This window comes from Triturus cristatus, chromosome 1_1, assembly GCF_964204655.1.
Source record: "Triturus cristatus chromosome 1_1, aTriCri1.1, whole genome shotgun sequence".
In the NCBI taxonomy this organism is placed as follows: domain Eukaryota; kingdom Metazoa; phylum Chordata; class Amphibia; order Caudata; family Salamandridae; genus Triturus; species Triturus cristatus.
The window spans coordinates 51834736-51842369 of record NC_140579.1 but is presented as its reverse complement, the minus strand read 5'-3'; the positions used below and the strand labels follow the sequence as shown (position 1 = coordinate 51842369).

Here is a 7634-nt window from a genome sequence, read left to right as displayed (position 1 = left end):
GATCCTGGCACGCAGCGGGAGCGCTCGGTCGTGGGTGCTTCAATTATTGGAAATAAATCCTTTTCACTTATCTCAGTTTTCCCGCCTTCATTTTTCTTCAGCCCAACTCTGTTTTCCCGGGGCCCGACCTACTATGGATCCTGAGCAACTGGGCCAATTACCCCTTCTGCACTTGACTCTGAGCAGTAGCTTTGGATGAGCAGTCTGAGCAGTCAAAGGCTCCTCAGGAGGGCGGCGGGGTAGGGATGTGTAGGTAGAGATTAGTGAACACAAGTCAGAACTCAAAGTGCACTCAGTAATGTCAATAAATCAATCTCCAGTCAAATAATTGTTTTTACCATAGAAAGAAGTGTTTTATTTCTAACTCTGTTCATTCAAAGAAGTGTACGATATTCGGAAACAATAACACAATCCACTTGAGGCCGGGGCTCTAGTCGTTATCTAGTAAACCCCTTTCCCACACTCTCCCTTGCAGTGTGTACAGGATAATTCTGCTTTCACTGATGGCCGCATCCAGGGAATGCTCACTAGTAGGCCTTACTCAAGAGTCCTCTTTGACTCTCAGGAAATCGTCAAAAGTGTCTACAGTGCCACATCACCTTCAGCAGCTAATCACCCGGGGCACAAATCAAGTCTTGCCCGCTCCAGCAGCACAGAAGCGTTCAGCACTTCAGCGGGTGCCCGTCTGTTGGCACTTGCAATGCTCTGAACCTGCTCAGCATATTCGGGCAGCTTGTGGTACACGCAGCAGCAGTCGCAGGCTCTCCCCCAAGCAGTGCTGCCTGTCTCAACAGCGATTGGAGGTGCTCTAGGCGTCTGTTGGTGCAATAAGTTCAGCCAGTCCCCACACAGGGGGGAAGGAGTTGATCTTGTACTCCCAAATTGGACGTCAGCGGCGGAATAAAGTCCACTCGGCGTCCTCCTTAATCCACAGGGTCAGTGAGGGGGCAGGTCTTGGTGCTCAGTTTCGACCCGCAGGTCGCAGCTTTAGTTTTCCCTGGTGATGGGGCGAACTTGACAATACTTTGTACCATGTCGCTCCTGGCATATGGGGTTGCTGCAGTAACTCTCCTGTGCCGTAACCTAAACCATATAAACACGAAACAACAATAGGTGGCTGCGTCATTTTAACAATTTTACTTCTTTGTGAAGATCCTTTTTACTCAATAAACATGACCTCTGGATATTTTTTTACAAATGCTCATATCACTTTATAATCTTAAATATCTTTTCAAGCAAGAGAGAAATATCAACTTTCTATTATGAAATGTACAACGTTTAAAAAAATCTTTGTGTTCATTGTGACAAACAAATCTTAAAGCATAAACAAATAAAAAACATGGAAAATTCAATATTCAACCAGTCCTACATTTGGGGAGCCAGAGCGATAGATTAACAACAGGGGCTCTTGGTGTACAGTATGGGGGTCCAAGATATCTAATATGGACTTGATGGGATTGTTTTTCTTTTACACTGAAAATTAATTTTTAGTCCTCCATATTGATCCACGTTGTGCAAGGATACCCCATCAGTCGTGGTCTGTGCGTTTCAAACCCTAATTCCTTTACGGGTTCTCCTCAGGACGAGGTCTGGGTAATTTCCGAAATAGGAAACAATTGTGTATTACTTGAAGAGCGGGGAAAAGATTTTTGTGTTGGAAATGTCACTGTTTCTTTAGTTTAGGAAGAGTAAAAATCTTTCCGCCTCAAGGCAGAACCCAAATTTCTTGTTTGCGTGGCTTGGTTCATTAAAGGTTCATTTGTAGAAACAGCAAAGAGTAGAACGATCCTCTTTGTGACCTTTTATGACTTGTATCATTCTTTCTTAAATAAAGATGAATAATAGCCGGCAGCGTCAAAGCACTAAATTCCTCATTTGTGACTTTTTCTGATACTAAATCCGTGTGTCACTGCCAGGGCTCATTCGAATCAGGACGTCAAAACATGTACCATGGCAGCCCCTCCTGGCATACTGGGTTGCCACTAAGGCATACAGAAGTCTTGGCACTTTGTTGGCAATATTACTTCTATGGTCGCTCCCTCTGGCATTCTGGGTCACTTCAAAGAGCCGGTATGGGCTTGGCGGTCCCTGCACAGAACTCAATGCATGGCGCAGCCCACAGTGTCCCTCTCCTGGCTTACAGGGGTCACCGATTCACTCTTGCACACGGGCAAAATAAGCCTTGCAGTTACCATCTGGGATGGGTCAGGCCAAATATCCCTTTCCCATGCAAGATTACAAGCTCACCCTCTCAAGGGACCTACAAAAGGAAAACAGCCTTAACAACCGAGCTGACTCATACCTGCCATTCCACACAAGCAGAACAACGCTTGCCTAAACCACGCATCTGCCTTAACCACGCATATGTGTGGTTATGGCATTCAGCGGTCTAGATGGGCGGGGAGAGGAACACATTGAGTATCTCCTGGCAGAAACCTGGACTTTAACAGACGTGATTAAAAGCCATGGGTGGTGTTAAGTCTAGCTGGGTGGCTGGATGGCGGTGGTGGAGCCTTTGGTTACTTGGGTGGCTGTTGGAGGTGTGCTGAATGCTGTGCGCTCCTCTTGTGTTACATGCGCAGAGCATGGCTGATATGTGCCCTAATGTTGGAGAGGCACAAGTCGCACCGTACTAGTGCCGGCCGCCTCCACGCCTTGCAGCTGTTGTGTCGCGGTTCTAGAGCCTTACCACCTTGCTTGCTTATGCCGGACCCTTGCTCTGGACATGTATTTCCGGAGGGTGGACCTGTGCATGGGGCACTGGGGCGTATGGCAACTGACGGGGATAGGGATAAACCGCCAACTGCAACTGGATCCTATTCATCCCCGAGGAACGTTGGCCAGCAAGTGTTGCTAATGGTGGTCTTGTCTTGCGTTTACTGAGGAGATGACTTGCTGTGTGCTGCGGGCAGGTTGCCCCGGAGCAGTCAAAGCTGCCACTGGTTGCTGCAGACCGTCCTGCGGGCGTGACCGGCAAGTAGATGGCTAACGGACCAAGGGGGTACCAATACGGCGGCCTCTGCTGTCTCCTCCCAGCGTCTGCACTCTGCTTTTTCTGCAATGCTTGTGGGGCGGTGCTGGCTAATGCAATGGGTGGCAGGGGACTCAACCCTGTCGGTCCCAAGGCCCCCGGAGGCGCCACTGACGGACCGGGCGTGGTCGGCAAGTAGATGTCAAGTAGACAGCTGACTGGACCAGGACGGCCCTAACATGCCCCAGCCCGCCCCCCTCCCCCATTCAGTTCTGCATATTCTGCCTCCACGCCGCTCCACAGCCTCTGCAGCTGCCTTCTGGTCTCCACCCGGCATCTGCACACCTCTGCTCTCTCGGTGTTGCTCTGCATGACCCAGAACCAGAAACAATGAAAAGTCACCTTCGAAAGTTCACCATAAAGTTTGTATGCCAGGGATTCATTTCTGAAAGAAAGTTTGGCTACGCAGCCCGCAGCTTGTGCTATTGAAGGTCAGGATGCTTAATACAAAGGCTGCTGTAAACATGGCACCATGTCTCCCGAGCATTTACACACAGAAGGCATCTTGCTCCCAGTGGCTGGTAGACACAATGTCATATTTATAACTGAAAATTACAGTCATTTTTTGAAGCGGGAGAAATTTAAAGTGCAAAAATTTGTTCCATATTATATAATTTTTTGCACTTTAAATTTCTTCCATTTAAAAAAAAGGGTTGCATATGGCGAAGGTATGTCCTGTGCCACAAGTACATATGACAGACTCATTCACCCCATACTCATATATCCCATTTATATACACACATGTTCATACATCTCCAGGTAGTCCAGAACAAGGCGGCTAGACTACTTCTGGGTATTTCGTCCAGGAAGAGTGTTACGGTCCATCTCCACGCACTGCACTGGCTACCGGTTGCGGCCAGAATCAAATTTAAATCTCTAGTTCTGGCTCATCGTGCTCTCCATGGCCAGGGTCCTTTATATCTCCAGAAACGCTTTTCCTATTATGTCCCCACACGGACCTTGCGCTCGGCTTCTTTAGGCCTGGCGCTGATTCCGCGCTACAAACTCCAGACTTGTAGTAGCTTGGCCAGCGGCACATAGAATAATAAAATGGTAAGGTAATGACCATTTTATTATTCTGTGTGTGCCTGCTGCACTCGCAGCAGGTGGGGCGACTCTCCTCGGCATTAACGGCGGTGCCGCCGTTGAATGATTTTCACTGATCATAAGTAGCTCTCACTGCAGAAAAGGTTGGAGACCGGTGCACTAATGTTTAGAAACCTAAAAAACACTGAATTCCACAAGATATACATAATTTACCTAATTATAACTTGCACTGTTATCGATTACACTGTAGATTGCAGATATCATCAGTTATGCAATATGTAAGCTGATAAGCAGTGTATCATATCGGTGCATGGCATGGTGTGGAAATGTGTGAAGCGCAGTGTTAGCAATAAGGTCTGGTCTGACCCACACCCTACATTTTCCTTCTTTCATAAATTCTTTTTTGAGCCAGCGGGATTCCTCAGGAGCCCGGGGGCTGCTCTGGCATGATCACCCAGGGGACCTCACTGGGCCCCGCAGGACTCTTGGTGACAATGTCAAAAACTCTTGTAAATGTACCACAGAAACAGCGCACAGAAACATATATAGATTCATACAATCAGAGATACCTTGGTTTCCAGGGTCCGGCCCCCTCCAGATATACGAGGTATCTGGTTGAGGTCTCGATGATGAAGCTTGCCATGGCGAATCTCAGTTGGTGAGAGTCCTTTTAACACTTTAGGGAGTTCTGCATAGGTGTAAAGAGAGGGATAAGAAAAGCAAAGAAAATGTTCCCGCATGTTGTTTTCAATAGACAGGCTCTGGGAAGGCGAGCGAACCCTGACATTATTTCATTAGAGTGACAGCTTAACTATAACGTCCCTGTAAACTCTATTTCCTAACTAAATAACGTCCCTGTAACCTTTGTTTTTTTTTAGGTAAAAAAAATATATATTATCTACTGGCGGTCGCCAGTAGATAGTTATAGTTAGGACCGAGTTTCCATAGGAAATCTGAAAATTCTATTATGAATAACTTTGGCGCCGGTTGACGAATCCTCGCGAAATTTTCAAAACTAATGGGGCGCTCCACTCAGCTCCTACCCTGAAAGTCTCGGAGTGATTCGTCAAAAAGAGAAAAAAGGGGGGTCCCAAAACGCATTTTCCCCATGCATTTTCCCATAGGACCTTTAGTCGAAGGTACAGCCCGAACGGCTGAACAGAATTACTTGAAATTTGGCAAAGAGGTAGTCCTCAGGTCAGGGATGTGCCTTTTGCATATATGGAGTCAATCTGTTCAGTAGTTCCTGAGAAAATTGCAGTTAAAAGTACATACATATCTATAGGCGCGCACGGTGCGCGCACCTTAACGTGCGCCGAGCGTAATTCTGATTGGTGGTTACATGTCAGTCAATGTTCGAATCGGTCAAAATCAGGAAGTGTCGGCCGCCATTTTGTTTGTTTTGTGTCTGACTGTGAAAAAGAAAGGTGGAGAACGTGAAAAGGGGGCAGGGTAGAGAGTTCCTGACCCCCTAGTCTTTGTCAGGGGGTCCCTGAAGGACCCCGAAGGGTGAAAAAAACATTATATATATATTTTTTTAAATCGCAGGGTGCGCGCACCATTCGCGCACGGTGAAAAACCTTTAAAAAAATATATATATATAAAAAATATAATAAAACATACATAACTTAGCATTTAAAAACCTTACAAATTCACTTAAAAAAACCATAGGTTTCACACACGTTATAGTTAGGAATTAGCATTTAAAAAACCTTGCAAATTCACTTAAAAAACCATAGGTTTCACACACGTTATAGTTAGGAATTAGCATTTAAAAAACCTTGCAAATTCACTTAAAAAGCCATAGGTTTCATACATGTTATAGTTAGCTGGACATTTCACTCATAAAAAATCAATGAAATTCCCCCGTTATAGTTAGTTCAGATAACTATAACTCGCGCGACCGCCACTCTATCATAAGGATGATGTCACAAGGATGATGTCATCAGTGATGTCATGAGTGATGCCACTGACCATGTCATGAGTGATGTAATATGTGACGTCATGAACAGTGGATTGCGGGCGCTCGAGTTATAGTTATCTGAACTAACTATAACGGGGGAATTTCATTGGTTTTTTACGAGTGAAATGTCCAGCTAACTATAACATGTGTGAAACCTATGGTTTTTTAAGTGAATATATATATATATCTCTTTCTGCGTAGGGACTGACCATGGGACATACCAGGTGCCCAGAACCTATGACTAAAGTACTTACAAAGAATAACATTTGGCCCGAAGTTTTTTCAAATATTGTGTATGGTAATTTACATGGGAAATACACTTTTGGAGCCATGACCATACCTCTCATTCACCCATACACATATATCAAATGGGGCAAAGGTTATAGGTGCCAGAGTGTCTTCTGTGGACTGTAGGCAAAGCCACATACATGTGCCAGTGCATACTGTGCCAGTAACATGAGTAAAACACAGTCAGTGTCTTCCATTTGTCCATGCCCGTGCCATTGCATTCTGGTGCTGGATGTAGATCAGCATTTGTAGCACAGAGTCTGGGTTAGGTTGAGAGGCATTGCATTATATCTTCTTGTAAATAAATCCACCTTTATGCTGTATTCTGCTCATTTGTCTGCTCTGGACACCGTATTTATTGATCTTTCTAAGGGTAGCAGCCTGCCGTTCAGGCCTACCAAGGAGTGCTCTGTTTAAAAGAACATATACTTTGGTTTCCAAATTCCTATAGCTGTCACTCTGGTAAGGCAGTTCATGAGCAGGTCTGCAGGCACAAAGAACAGTGGCACAGAGTACAGGTATAGGAAGTTGGAGAGGAGGGTGTATTTTTACAATATCAGTGGGAAGGAGTATACTCTGAGGCATAACAGAAGGAAAAGCCAGGTGAGCTAGTGGATCAGTGTCCTATTGTAGGTCTTGAACAAGGCCTACCTAGGGAGGGGATGGGAAGGAGGGATTGGCGTTTGACACCCACAGTGATGAATTGGAAGGGAGATGACTAGAGTTTGGAGGCTGGGGTGGAATCTGCACAGCTCACATAGGGATTTGCTGTTTTTGTGGATGGAAATCTGGGATAGATTTAATACTACAGATTGAATGTACAGGAAAATAAATGCATCTCTTTGCTGCAGTACTGTCAATGGGAAACCTGGGAACTTTATTAAGATTGGTTGGAATTCATTCTCTCAGTGACGTGGCCAAGCAACATGGCTGACAGGACGTGAGCTCTTAAGCAACCGGCCAGCCTGATCCTGCAATCCTACCGAATCCTGCAGGCCGGTAGCAGACACAGACCTGCTTCGGCAGACGCGCACTGGGCACCTGGCGGCCACTATTTTGGGCAGTGGCCTGTGATGACGTCCTAGGGCCACATCCTGAGCTGCGGTGCACCCTGCCTCATGGGCGAGGGCAGAAGGAGGAGGATATCGGCTCCCCAGCTGTGGTGGTCGCTGCCGCATGTCGTCGCACGGTGCAGCATGGGGAGGAGAGCAAGGGTGCTTGCAGCCCCCGGTGGGGTGAGGACTGCCCCAGTTGTGGCACCCGGCGAGTGCTGCGGCTGACATCGAGGTGGCCGGCCCTTGCTTG

At 46.5% G+C, this 7634-nt stretch overlaps 1 long non-coding RNA gene across 1 annotated transcript in view; it reads right to left on the bottom strand.

Moving 5' to 3' along the window:
* Window positions 1–831: 831 nt before the first annotated feature.
* The window catches only part of LOC146869347 (uncharacterized), a 34451-nt gene continuing 27648 nt past the window's right edge, over window positions 832–7634 (bottom strand). The window contains exon 4 of the long non-coding RNA XR_014981040.1: window positions 832–1083. This is a non-coding gene — a long non-coding RNA (uncharacterized LOC146869347). The remainder of the gene's footprint in view (window positions 1084–7634) is intronic.